Consider the following 13,794-nt stretch of genomic DNA (forward strand, 5'->3'; position numbering starts at 1 on the left):
TTAAACCTAAAAAATTGTTAATATAGTGCAAAATTTACCAGCATATTAAAAACAATTGCAAAAATTTGAATTTTAATAAAAAATATACTATTTATAAATGTTTAGAAAAATTAGCAATGAAACAAAAATATTCACCCTAAATAAATGAACTTATTTTAAACAGTTATAAGTAATATGCAATTAAATTTAGTTAATAGTTCTAGTTTATTTAAGTTAATGTATAATTAGTTATCTAAGGTTTATAGTTGTATTCTATATAATTTAAGTAATAAATTTAGTTAATAATTCTATTGTATTTGATATAAGAATATAATAATAAAAACTTAATATATAAGACATAATCAATTACTGTATAATATGGTGTTTATGAATATTCTTCATAAAACTATTGTTACTGTATGGCATAGCCGAGTCTTGGCAGCCAAACATATTAAGAGCATTTACACTAATAACAACTGTGGTTGCGCTACTCCGGTGTTTTCGCATCATGTCATAGGCAAACATCATATTTTAGTATGAAGCCAGTATAAAATTTCAGCAAAAATCAAATTTTAAATAATTTGGAAGACTTGTGTATTTCATGCACACGAAGCCAGTCATATATTTGAAGAAAAAAAAGCACACAAACAAAATCCAAGCATCACATTCAAAAATATTGTCTCACCTACCCATGCATATATATATTTAGTAAGTGTGCAATAAAAAGAAGAGTAGAAAAAATTTATCAAGAAACTTACATACGCATGAACTAGAAGCTATGTGTGCATTTGCTCTGATATTAGAGTTTTTTCTATATTATTTTGTCCAAACAAAATACAACATATTCGCTATTGGTTTGATTGCTCACTTCACTAACAAAATAGCATTGATCATACATAAAATAATAAGTTCGATTGTTTATACGTTTGAACAGACATGTTTTTCCCATTGCGTGTACCTTTTCAGAATTCATGATTTTTTTAACAGAGGCAAATTACATGTCTTTATATTTCTATGTTTTTGGCAATACTATCCGCTTTTCATACTATATGTAAAAGGTATAAAAACTAATGGACCTAAAATTATAACCAATTAATATTTTAATAAATTATTTTAAAGAAAAGATATAGTTTCACAATAGTTCTATATAACAGTTAGTGTAAAAATGAGAATTAGTTATTAATTTAACATTATGGTCAACAGTAAAAAGCATGTAAGTTGTTTTTAAGATCGCAGAGCAATTTTCAATCTAATTATTTTAAAATTAGTTCTAGTTAAAAGTGCAGAATAATAAAATTTCTGTTAAAAAATAAAGATCTTTTTACCGAAATGAATATTCATACAAATTAACACTGAGTTTGTATAAAAAAGTAGTAATGTTTGAAACAGTCGATCATTAAGGAAATTCTCCACACTCTCCTCAGACATTATACTTCATTGCTCAAATAAACTAAACTTATAAATTATTAAATTTTTATTAAAATGGAACGTAATTTTAGGTAATAGAATTTTACGACATACTAAATTTATATATAATAAGCTGAATAGATTGAGAATAACTTTGAGAACTAGTAAGTAAAAAAAGATATCACTGAAAAAAGTCTGAACAACAACAAAAAAATTTATAAAATAATTACCTAAATTAATCTGAGTTTATTAATTAATCTATTTAATGTTGTTTTTGTAGATATTTTATCTTTACCAAGTCCTAAGCTCCAGAAGAAGTTCCGGAAATCAGTAGTAGTAGTATTTTTACCAAGTATAAAAAAATCGAATTATTTTATTTTGACCTATATATATATATGAAGAAAAAAATAGCCAACCCATCATACTTAAAGACTAGCACTCATATCCAGTTCATACAAAAATTTTGACATACGAGAAAATTTTTATATGAGGTTTAAAAACAATTTTTTATGTGAAATGGATGTCATACCTAGGCTTAATATAAACGTAATACAAATTCTCTTAAAAGACTTCAAAAATCTCAAATCAAGAACATAATTTTTATAAAAATACTTTTAGAAACAAAAATACTGTATTAAGTATATGTATTTACATATAAAATATAAACATAAATAAATCTATATTTTTAATAAAATAACAAATAATAATATTAAAAATAATAACGAATATTTATATATTTTCTAATCATATTAGAAAATGACAGCAAGAAATCAGCAAAATTAAAGTAATGTACTTAAAAACCTGGGCGTTCAAGATATACATGGCAGAAATACACATCGAAGCAGTGACACCGGTCAAAGTCTAGTGTATATTGTTAAAACTCTATCTAGATTATAGCAACTTAAATGATTAAATGAATAAAAATCAGAACAATATTCACTAATAATTATTATGATATATATATATGCATATATAAGATTTGAATAGTTACTCAAATAATGTCAATTGAATGGAGGAAATGGAGGAAACCCATTTGAAACAATAGTATTACCAATTATTTGTATAATTTGTAATCGAATAACAAAATAGACTAGGTAAGCTGTTTACAATGATTTATATTATAATTAGTTCAATTCTTACATCAGTAACTATTTTAACTAATTAAATAGTTATTCAGTATCGTTTTGATTCGTCTTTTTCTAAGATATTTGCAGTCGTTCACGTAGCCGACGTTGTTGAGGGTTCCATGTTCTGGGTGTGAGATGTCATATCATATGGTAACCAAAATGTGTAACCAATTTAGAAGTATTTTTGTGTTTGACTTTGAGTTAATAATTATCTTGTTTGTTATCCGCCACAGCTTTTTGTTCCTTATAGGACTGGGCCACTATATCCACAAAATATTACTTAGACATTTATAAAATAATAACAAATAATAATAACAAAAACAAATCGAAATTAAGTGATTGGTGTTTTGCAAACGCAAATTCCACTCTTTATATATGAGTTAGTTATGTTTTCCCTTGCATCGTCATCGATTGCTAGATCATCACACAGGTATCGAAAATTATACAGTAAAAACACAACATTGAATTAAAATTAGCTCTAATCGCTTTGCATTAATTATCGTATGGTGGACTTAAAATGTTCATTTTTAAAAAAAAAAATCCCCAATCTTGATGGATCTGATAATTTAATTACTATTTTACACGATTTGAACGTCAATAAGTACCGATATTCCGATATAAGTCTCTTATATAGTATCTCTTTCAAGTAGTATCTCTTTCGTAGCTATCGTCTTAAGCTAGCTGTAGTTTATAATTAATAGGTTTTTATTATTCTCATAAATGTCTGAGGAGTGTTACTAAAAAACTCATGTACAAAATGTCAATTGTCGACTTTAATATGTTGTTAGTAAAATAGTTTTTCGGATGTCGATGAAGTGATACAGACTTCATCCTCACAGAACCGCCAACATCTCTTCCAGTGCGCTACAAACATAATCACTTTACATGGTAAACTGAGTATATCCCTTTTCGTACTATTTGAAGGGTATTAAAATAAATAAAACATAATATGGTTAAACAGAGGTAAGCGAATGCAGACGACATTTGCATGTGGACAAATTCTGTTCAGCAATTTCAACAGAACCTCAGAAAACAAAGGACAATTTCATGCATATCGCATGTAAAAATATTTAAAAGCACTCAAATTACAAAAATACAACTAAAAGCAAAGCATTCGGTTTGTCATTTTAGTTCTGTAAATATTTAAAACACGCTGTTACTATATAAGTACAGTACAAAAACGTTAATATTAGTTTAAAAAATAAACTCTACGTCGGAATGGGTCTCAAGCATTGTAGATACTTTTTATGATTAGAGTTCGCTTTCAAGCGTACAAGTACGAGTAACTCAGCGAAGACTGTGTAGCACAAGAGAGACTCTGGTCATTGTAAAAGCAAATGGGTGGATTGACTTTGTCATTTTGAGGACTAAAGTAAGGCAAACTATATGAGTTTGGTTAACGAACTTAACTGAAATTAATAGCTAGAATTACCTCAATATTTTTACAGCATTTTTATTTTATGCATTTTCTAATACTTGCACATAAATGTGTACCAACATTGTAATGTTTATATATAATTTGTAACTTTGTTGAAAGTTGTGCATTGTCAGTGCAAATTAAATTATTTGTATGACATGACGCGCCATGCTTCACCACTTGTGTATTGAGCACTGTCCAAGGGATTAGTAAACTGTCGCAAAGCCGTCATTACTTGGACTATTCTCCACTGGTATAATCCAACTCAAACCTATTCTATTTACACACACAGTTTGACTCATTGACTCAATGTATACCATATAGTGGCATATACATTGAACTCACAAAAATATAAATGTTAACTTTATTTAGTACTTTTCGGACTACAGAGAAAATTAGACTTTGATTGTATTTCTTGGAAAGTAAAACCAGTACTAATAAAAATAAAATAATACGCCTATCTCAAAATAGTTCATAGTTTTTATAGACAGTCATTTTGAATAAATAAATGAGTTCATGTAAAATATAAAAACACAAATTAGTACCTCAATTACTAGTTGGTAGAGTTCAGTTTAATTATTTTCAACTTTATCGTTGCCTATTTCTGTTTATTCAATTTTTATGCTCATTATATGTGAAATTAGTTTACTTTATATATGTAAATATAAGAGAAGTAACAAATACCGAAATATCTTGCATGCTTGTTTGTATCTGGCATGAAAACAAAATCTTGACGAAATATTGTAGTATTGATTTTGAAAACATTTACAGAATGGCAATCTATGCAAAAAGTAAGTTCCAATACTTATTGCATTTTGGAGTGCAATATCGGCAAAATCCGAATTGAGTAACATATTTTTCCATTATTGCACAGTTTATTTATTATTTGTTTATTATATTTTTCCATTATTTTCTGCCACAAAAAATAATGCACAAAGTTTTTACTTCAAAAACAAAACTTTCAGCAAACACTTTATAGCAATGGATTACAATGCTATATCTATAAAGAAAGTATCCACTATAGTCGATATGGACGGTGTGTGCGATGGAATGATGTGAAGTGCGACATATTTTACGCCATATGGGGCAATTGAGTTTAAACACCTTTCGATCATAAATATTCAAATCGAAAGGCAAAAGTTTATGTTTTATTTTTCAATAATTACAACACTCAATTCAAAAACGTCAATCCATTTCATGGGTCAATGAAGTTCAAGTTGCTCAAACAATGAAAATATCGAAAGAATATACATATAATGACATGGAGAAGAATGAGGTTGTTTGGACCCTATCATTAAATATTTGCCATAAAAACACCTTCCCACATGCACCGCATAAATAAGCTGGCAAATGAGCTTGCTTGCATCATAAATAATTTTCCTAATAACCTCAGCACATCCTCCTCTTACAATTTTTTTTTTTATTTTGTATAATCGCATCAAAAAATAAGAACATAAATTAAAACATAAATTTTATAACGTATCGCGCGAATGATTTTCCCAGCATTTTCTGCATTCTGTCTAGATTCTTTCATTTTTCCATCTTATCTTTTTTCTGTATTAAAAAAATATTCAAACAATTTTCTTCTTTTCCTGTTTGCGAGCCGAGCCAATTCTTCACACAAAGATTCTTTCGCGTGTTATCTGTGCGTTAAGTCGTTCAGAGATTCTTTGGAATGGAATTTACTCATTGCATGATTTTATGTATTACATTATTTTTTACTCATGCATTTATTACTAATTATACACTCAAAAAAAAAAAAATTAATGTATAAACACTTTTGTTTTTTTTTATTTTGCTTAAGCAGTTTGTGTCACAAACAATCGAGGCGGAATATGCTCTCCAAGCAACTTCCAAAACATCTACGAAGCAGGACTACGTACGTAGCATTCGAAATGAGAACTATTCTTTCTTTAGTAACTGAAAATCTTCTCTCGTGGGCATTGAAGCTCCACTGAATGCCCGTTAATATTTAAATTTACCAAAAACAGTTTGTAAACTATATGCCATACACAACAGATGACTTATATGTAAATAATAATTTTTAGATAAGACTTTTTTGATAAGCTTACAGAGTGAACCGTAGCCAACAATTTACTTTGTGGGGCTTCAGATAATTTGAGTATATAAAACAGTTATGATGTATTATTAATGAATATATATGTATATATATAAAAATAGTTTTTATATGTTAATTTGATGGAACTTCAGTCCGTCAAGCTGCACCTTCTAGGGCACGTGCTTACATACAGACTTACGATAAAGTAATTGAAGTTGCAAGGTATGCACTAAAGCAAACATATAAAGATCAGCTGTGGTACTACAATCATATTTTGACCTAAATTTAAATTCTATATACAAAACATGATCAGGTACATTTTCTAGTAAAAAGTTTGGATGATAAAAAATAAAAACAATGGAAATTTGCTACTCGGTATATACTTGGGTATAGGTTTGAAATTTATTTGAACAATTCCAGATTAAATTATATATTATATTATATTTTATAACACATAACATTGTTGACCGGTTTTATTTGAATGGAACTGATCTAAAATATGTTAGAATATTCTAAATATAGTATCCTAATCGCACTTTTCATGTTTGCCGATTCTTTTTCTTTGAAAATTTTAATTGAGAATATACAAGTTTTTTTAAATGAATACAAACAACAAAAAACCAAAAACAAACAATAATATTAATGACATTAAGTTAAAAATGTCTCTTCAACTGTGATCTCTTAATATAAGGAAGGCAGCAATTAATCCACCTAAATACTTAAAGTATTTAGTTTACCATAAGCTTACTTGATGTAAACAGAGAAATGTAAATAAAAAAGGCCGACACTATTTACTAATGTAATTAAGACATTTAAAATGTAATTCTTCTATGAAATACAACTAAGAGAAAACATAATAAATATTATGTAAATTGTTCTAATACAACTTAACATAAGAATCACATTAAGAAATTAGAACGATGACGGTAGCCGAGTGCGCAAAAATCGGGGATAGTTCAAGCCTCAATTCAGATGAAGGGTTCTACTAGGTTCAGTAGTTTGTCACAGAGAAGAACTTTATAGTTTTTCAAAATATTCTAATTCATTATCTTTTAAAGTTTAGCATGTGTTCTAACCATCATTCTGACTAGCATATGTTCACAGTTTTTTTTAATTCCGTTTAAGTTACTTCTAGAACAGAGTTTTTTAAAACATCAATGACTGATTCTGGTGACGCTTAAAATATTATAAAAATGTTAATTTAACTTTGATTAATTTGAAGAGTCATATTTCAGTTAACTATAATCCAATCAACAAAGATAGGAAACAATAAATTTACGTTGAAACAACCAACAAATCAAAACAGAATCGTAACAACTTGCAAATATTAGGCTTAGACTATTATTACCATTTGTGATCTATATTCTATCATCAAAGAAGGTCCAGATCATTGCTCAAATATAGCTCTCATAACCATATATATACTACTACATGTTTTGCAAATAGTTTTGGGTAGAGATACAGATATGTATTATTGTAAATGATATTATTGTTGTAACTCATCATAATCCTGCACGAAATTAAATTATATTAAAAGGGGGCTGGACCCCTTTAATGATTATTATGATAAACCCACTTCAGTTCCATAGCCGCGTAGCAGTTAAAAATGCCTTGGAGAGATGTTGCTTATTTCTGTTATAAGTGAATAGGCAGCTGATAAGTACCGAAGTGACACAGAATGTATTCTATTGTTTCCTCTTATTCGTGACAAAGTCTAGAGCTATCGTCCTTTGTAATACCTAGATTCGATAGATGCTTTTTAGTTCCACAATGTCCTGTGACAAGTCGTATGTTCAGCATTAGCAGCTGAACAACTAGTTCTGGTTTTTGGGCGATTTGGCATGAATTCTTTAGCTTGTCTGCAAGCAGTTACATTATCCCAAGAGCTCTCTGAACTGATCTTTCCAGCCATTCATTAATTTTAAGTTTAAAGAAGCTCAATGAATGACCACAGTCTCAATGGTCTCAATCTTGCACTAATCCTGAGGGGCTTAGCACACAGAAACTATATATAGATTACATTATTAGATGAAGAAGAATTGTGTGAAGTAAGGTTATCTACGGTTTTGAACTGTACATGCGAGGATAATGAACTAATACAATTAATGTTTTTATAACTTTATATACTTTTAGAAAAAAATTTAAATAGAGGTAATTTGAATAAGGAAAGTTCTTATCATTAGCAATTTTTACATTAGACAAGTCAGTATTTGAAGAAATCTGCAAAAAATTTCTGTTGAAAAACTCCACCCAGATCCACGCATTAACATTAACGGCTAAAAGACATTCACCACTACCATTACTCAAAACCGTCTTCGAAAATATAACTGATCAAGTGATGAACTATAGAACTATCACCACTAACTTTATCAAGTCCTAAGTCGGAAAAAATGACTAATCAACTGAAGGACTACTAAGCCTTTACATGAGGTTATATAAAGACAAAAATATATATAATTTTCTTTCATTGTACCTTCTAATAATGTGAAGTCAAATAATTTGACAAGGCAATCCTAACAATAAATCATGTAATCTATCAACTAGAAGCTTTCTTAAAATCTCGTTATCTTCAACTGTAAGAGAAGTAACTATATTTTTGGACATAATTAAATGGAAAATATTAATTAAACGGAAACGGAAGAGAAATGTTTTCAAATTATAATTAATTAATGAATTGTTTTATATGAAAATCCTAATAACAATGTCTTGACGAGTCGTTCTAATCAACAGCGATGCACCACATTGTGAGTCTTGAAAAGAAAGACGCATCGCCAAATAGGAATAATGACCAGCATTCTGTTTACAGAACATTGAGAAAAAAAAAACAAAGAAAAACACTTAAAAAATCAACACAAAATGATTGCAGTTTAGACGCGGCCGGGAATACTTATGTGAAACACACGGTTATTTGAAGAGTAATTCCAGGTAAAACATATAAAATCCGTCGTGGCTGTCGACTGAAAGCAAAACAATCACATGCGAGTATAAGTTGGGAAAAATAGTTCTGAAATTGGATTCAGTATACAATTATGATGTGTTTCTTTATGTTTGAGGGAATTTGTGTATTTAAGAAGTATTTTTTCTTTAGTATTCCTTTGTTTTTGAAGAGCGGATTGAAAATGGAATGGAATACGTAAAAGAAGAAATAAATACAAATAGCAGTAGAGGAAACTTAATATTTTTAAGCAGTTTAAAAATTAACCGACAGCAGTAAGTCTTACTGCTAGATAAGCAAATGAGAAGAAGTTGAGAACATACATAGATAGATAGAGTTATACATACAAAAAGATTATACAATTTGTTTATCAAAGAAGTCTAGAATTTTTTGTCCGCGATTACAACTTTACCAGATAACATGATATGTAATTACGAGAAATAGGGAGTATAATAATTATTTAACTTTTTTTTAACTTCGTAACAAAAATTTTTAAAAAAAAATGAATCCATTTTTGTGTTTAATTAGGTATTTTATTTTTAGTTTTTTAATTTCATTAATGCATATTCAATATTCTTGGGAGTTTTATTATTGTTATAGAAATATATTTATTTCCATGAAAACTTATAGCGGATATTAAAAATTTTAAAAGCAATTCAACATTTATTTTAGTATAAATATTGTTTATATTTTTTTTAAGAGTCACACCGGAAGAATAAAAGATTTTTATATTTTACTTTAGAGAGACCATCAAATGATTCAAGGTAGTACCATGTACCAGGTTATTGTTTAAAATTAGCTTAGAAATACTAGAGGATTTAAAAATCTTGTGACTTTTTTAATAACTAACTAACTAACACAAAAACTCTATTTATATTAACTAATATAAAAAGTCGGTCGGTCGGTGATTATATTTTCAAAGCTAAGTCCGAAAAAAAGGAATAAATGAATTAAAGTTAAAGGAATCATCAGCTTTATTTAAAAAGTTTTAGTTAAAATGCATATAAAATATTCAATTTTTTTATTTTATATTTTTATATTAGATATAAGCAAGTCAAATATCAATACTTTTCTACTACACTATGACTAAACGTGCAGATCATGTCTGTTAAGTTGCTTATGCGTATTAAATTAAACTAAAGTGAAAACTACAATAAAATGGAAGAATATTAAACCAAAACAATGCACTTAAGTGGAATTTGTATGTAACGACACAGTCGAGCAACACAAACGACAGGTGCGCAGCATTATTACTACCAGGAGTGGTTCTAAAATGTTGCTTTCGTTGATAAATAAACTGCATTCATTTACTTCAATGAGAACTCCTCACTTGCCTAATGTAAACACTACACAGCCAGAGCAGTAACTTTAAGCCCATTTGTCACTAGCCCACTTGCACCAGGTATCGAGTTCTTCATGCTCCTCTCCACACTTTGTTATTTTCTTTGGTGGTTGGTTTTATCGCTTTGACGTTTAATTCTGTTCACAGCATTTGTTCTTGGTCACTGCAAGTTTGACTTGTCAATTATTTTATTGAACGCCTTGCCTTCCTTTGTACAACATAAAAACGACATTTCAGATACAGGCAATCTGTCCGGTAACTTAGGGAATTGATGTCGATGTCCAGGTGTATGATGAGCAAAGCCATCTCGAGCAATGACTAAATATTAATATGCAATGCACATACAAATGCTGCACATATAAGGTTTATGTATTTATAAATTTTTTTTATTTCTGCTATTTTATTTTATTTTCATTTATTTTATTTTGTTAATTTCATTTAAATTTATTTTTATTTATATTGGTTTTTATATAGCAATATTTTACATTCCTTTATTAAAATATATTATAGACATTTATGGTGTAGAAGAGATGCTAAACTTCTTTAAATAATACAAATTTTTAATAAATTTAATTAACTAAAAATTTATTTATTTTAGATTAGTATTTATATAAAAATATTTTATATAGCATTATAAAAAATATTTTATAGGCATTTATAGTACACCTACTTATACTCAATGTCGATGTGAAAAATTTGTTGTGCTATAAATATTTCAAATAATATAATTTTTTAATGTATTTAAAACTTAAAAAAAAAATTTGTTTTTATTATTTTTGGTTTAGTTATATTATTAGTAATAATAATGTTTTTTATTCCATAGTAAAAAAAATAATATGGGCATTTATAGTGATCAACTATTTTATATATATAAATTAATATCAAATTTATTAATGAACTTATTTTTATTTGTGTTGGTTTTTATAAACAATAGCAATATATTTTATTCCATTATAAAAGAAATATTTAAAGCATATATAGTTTTTATAGATACTCAAATTCTATGCCTAGAATTTGCTAAAAAATCAATAACTGTTTTAAGTAATATATATTTGGTAATAACTAATAAAATTATTAAAATATTTTTTAATTATTTTTGGTAATAAATTACAAAAAAAAACTAAATGCACAACAGTGACAAAAAGGCTTTCAGCGGAAATAATGAAATAAGTTCATCGATTTATTTAACTAATTTTCAATATTATAGGAATTATATTCTTATAGTATATAAAGAATATAATATTAACATATAGTAAAATATATGTAAATATTTAAAAAAGAAACAGTAAATAAAACATCTGTAGTAAACCTAAAAAGAAGCTAAACTGTCAAAATTATTGTAAAAATTGTATAAAACTCTTTAAAAACGATAAATATTAAACTTTATGATATACATAGATACAAATAACATATTTGTCATATCTTTTCAAACAAATCTAAGAAACAACTTAAGCCCAACTGACACTGTAAATAATTCCAATTGCTTGGGATTTTATAAAATACTTTTCGAAAGAAGATTTATATGTTCCACGCGCAATTAATGGGAAGTGGGTCGCCCAAAGTGCTGCCAAATGCTGCCAAATGCTACCAAGTGCTTAACACCAAAAATACTCAGGAACCTGTCGAATCGAAGTCTTCAACATTTCCACCTATTTTGTGACGTATTTGCATGCATGTAGTTCAGCATTTTTTTTTTCTGCAGAAGCTTTTTAGTTGAATTTTTGAGTTATGACAAAATGTCAACGTGCCTCTTCAGATATTTCTGTTCCACTTTATCACTGACGAACTGAGGCCCAATGTAGTCATACCACTAATTTATTCAAATATTTGTTGCGATGAAGTTGTTAGTGCACATTTGAAATGTGAATTTGGCTATAGCACCTTCTATCATTTTTTACGACGAATGCAGCAAAAGTTGTGTGCTATTTTCCAAATGAAATATTATTTCCCTTTAACATATTTTACTTTTATGGGCTATTTTGTAACCACAACTATTTAATGAGGTCTCCTTAATCTAACAAATAAATTAATAAATTTTTTAAAGCTATCATTAGCAATTAAATCAAATTTTATGCTTTCAATTCCAGCGAAGGCATTCCTTATCAGTTCAAAACGGCTAGCAGCGAACAGTGGCGTTCCGCACTACACTTCAGAAGATCTGACCATGTGGTTTTGTAGTTGTTGCTTTCAATTCACTAAAATATTCAGCTTTCTTCTTCTAAACACAATACTTCTTATCTTAATTAAATATAAACCTAAAATCGGTGACGTACACGAGCATATAAACATAGACCTAAAATAAATTTTGATGTAATCGCTAGACTCTTTGGACCATGAAATAGTTTTTACAATAAATATTAATATTTTCAAAAATATTAAAATATAAATCTATAATATATATATGAATATATATGTACAATAGATTCTAAAAAAGAAACATTTTTTACTACTAAAGGGGTAGATCTTATAAGTCGCGGTGTGCTAAAATCTACACTCCGTAATTATAATTAAAAACAAATTAATTTCTTGAAAAAGGTCTTCTTTCTAATTAGTGTAAAATAATTTTTATTTTATATAAAAAATTTTTTATATGTATATTTACATTGTATGTTTACTCTTAGATATCTATATTTGTATTTATATAAGTACATTTATATATGTAAATGTAAAATTATTACAGCGAAGTTTGGTTAGTTAAGTACACATTAAGTTCTTAAACAAATTAATAAACTACTAGCATTTTAAACTAATATATTAATAATACTAGAAAGATGTTTGTCAACAAATTAGTTTTCAGTTTTGGAAGAGACAGAAGTACAAAAAGACCTATATAACTTATTGTGCAATGAATAGAGAAATGTTTTTTATTTAAATTGTAGAGATATAAAGACTATTAAAAAACTTTATTGAACTTTCCAGATACTCCGTTTATTTTATTTAAATAAAAAATACAGCAACATATCCTAATAGAGTTAAGTTGCTGGATTAAAATATTAATAATTAAGATATTTACTTGATGACTACATAATTTATTTATAATATTTTTAATCGTTGATTCTGTGAAAAAAATTTTGACATTTTTTTCTGCGAGTTCATAGATGAGTTGAAGAATAAAAATAAAAGCGATTCTATTACCATACAATTTATTTTGATGAAATCATATCATGGATTTAAACGAACTTAGATTAAGTAAGTACAGAATATAATATAAAAAAAATATATATTTGCTACATTTTTTTATCAACTTCTATTGTGATTTTTGACTAATATTTGTATGTTATATTTTACAGCCTCGATACACAATCTTCCCAAATTAATAAAATAAATTAAACTTCTTAGAGTTATAATGTTTATAGAAATAGTAAAAGAAATTTGAATAGTGTTCATTTAATTTAGAGATTGTAAGTGCGTACAAGTGCAGAAACTGGCCTAATGTCCAAATTTAACACATTGAAATTTTTGCTATAAAAGACATTACAACAACGTAATCCCTATTTTAAAGCCCGACTGCTTTAAAATCTCTAAAAA

At 27.5% G+C, this 13,794-nt stretch overlaps 1 protein-coding gene across 6 annotated transcripts in view; it reads right to left on the minus strand.

The window, feature by feature from the left end:
• Window positions 1–13,794, minus strand: part of LOC119682064 (sodium/potassium-transporting ATPase subunit beta-1-interacting protein) — a 135,523-nt gene that overhangs the window by 107,994 nt on the left and 13,735 nt on the right. The window lies entirely within an intron of this gene.

This window comes from Teleopsis dalmanni, chromosome 2, assembly GCF_002237135.1.
Source record: "Teleopsis dalmanni isolate 2A chromosome 2, ASM223713v2, whole genome shotgun sequence".
In the NCBI taxonomy this organism is placed as follows: domain Eukaryota; kingdom Metazoa; phylum Arthropoda; class Insecta; order Diptera; family Diopsidae; genus Teleopsis; species Teleopsis dalmanni.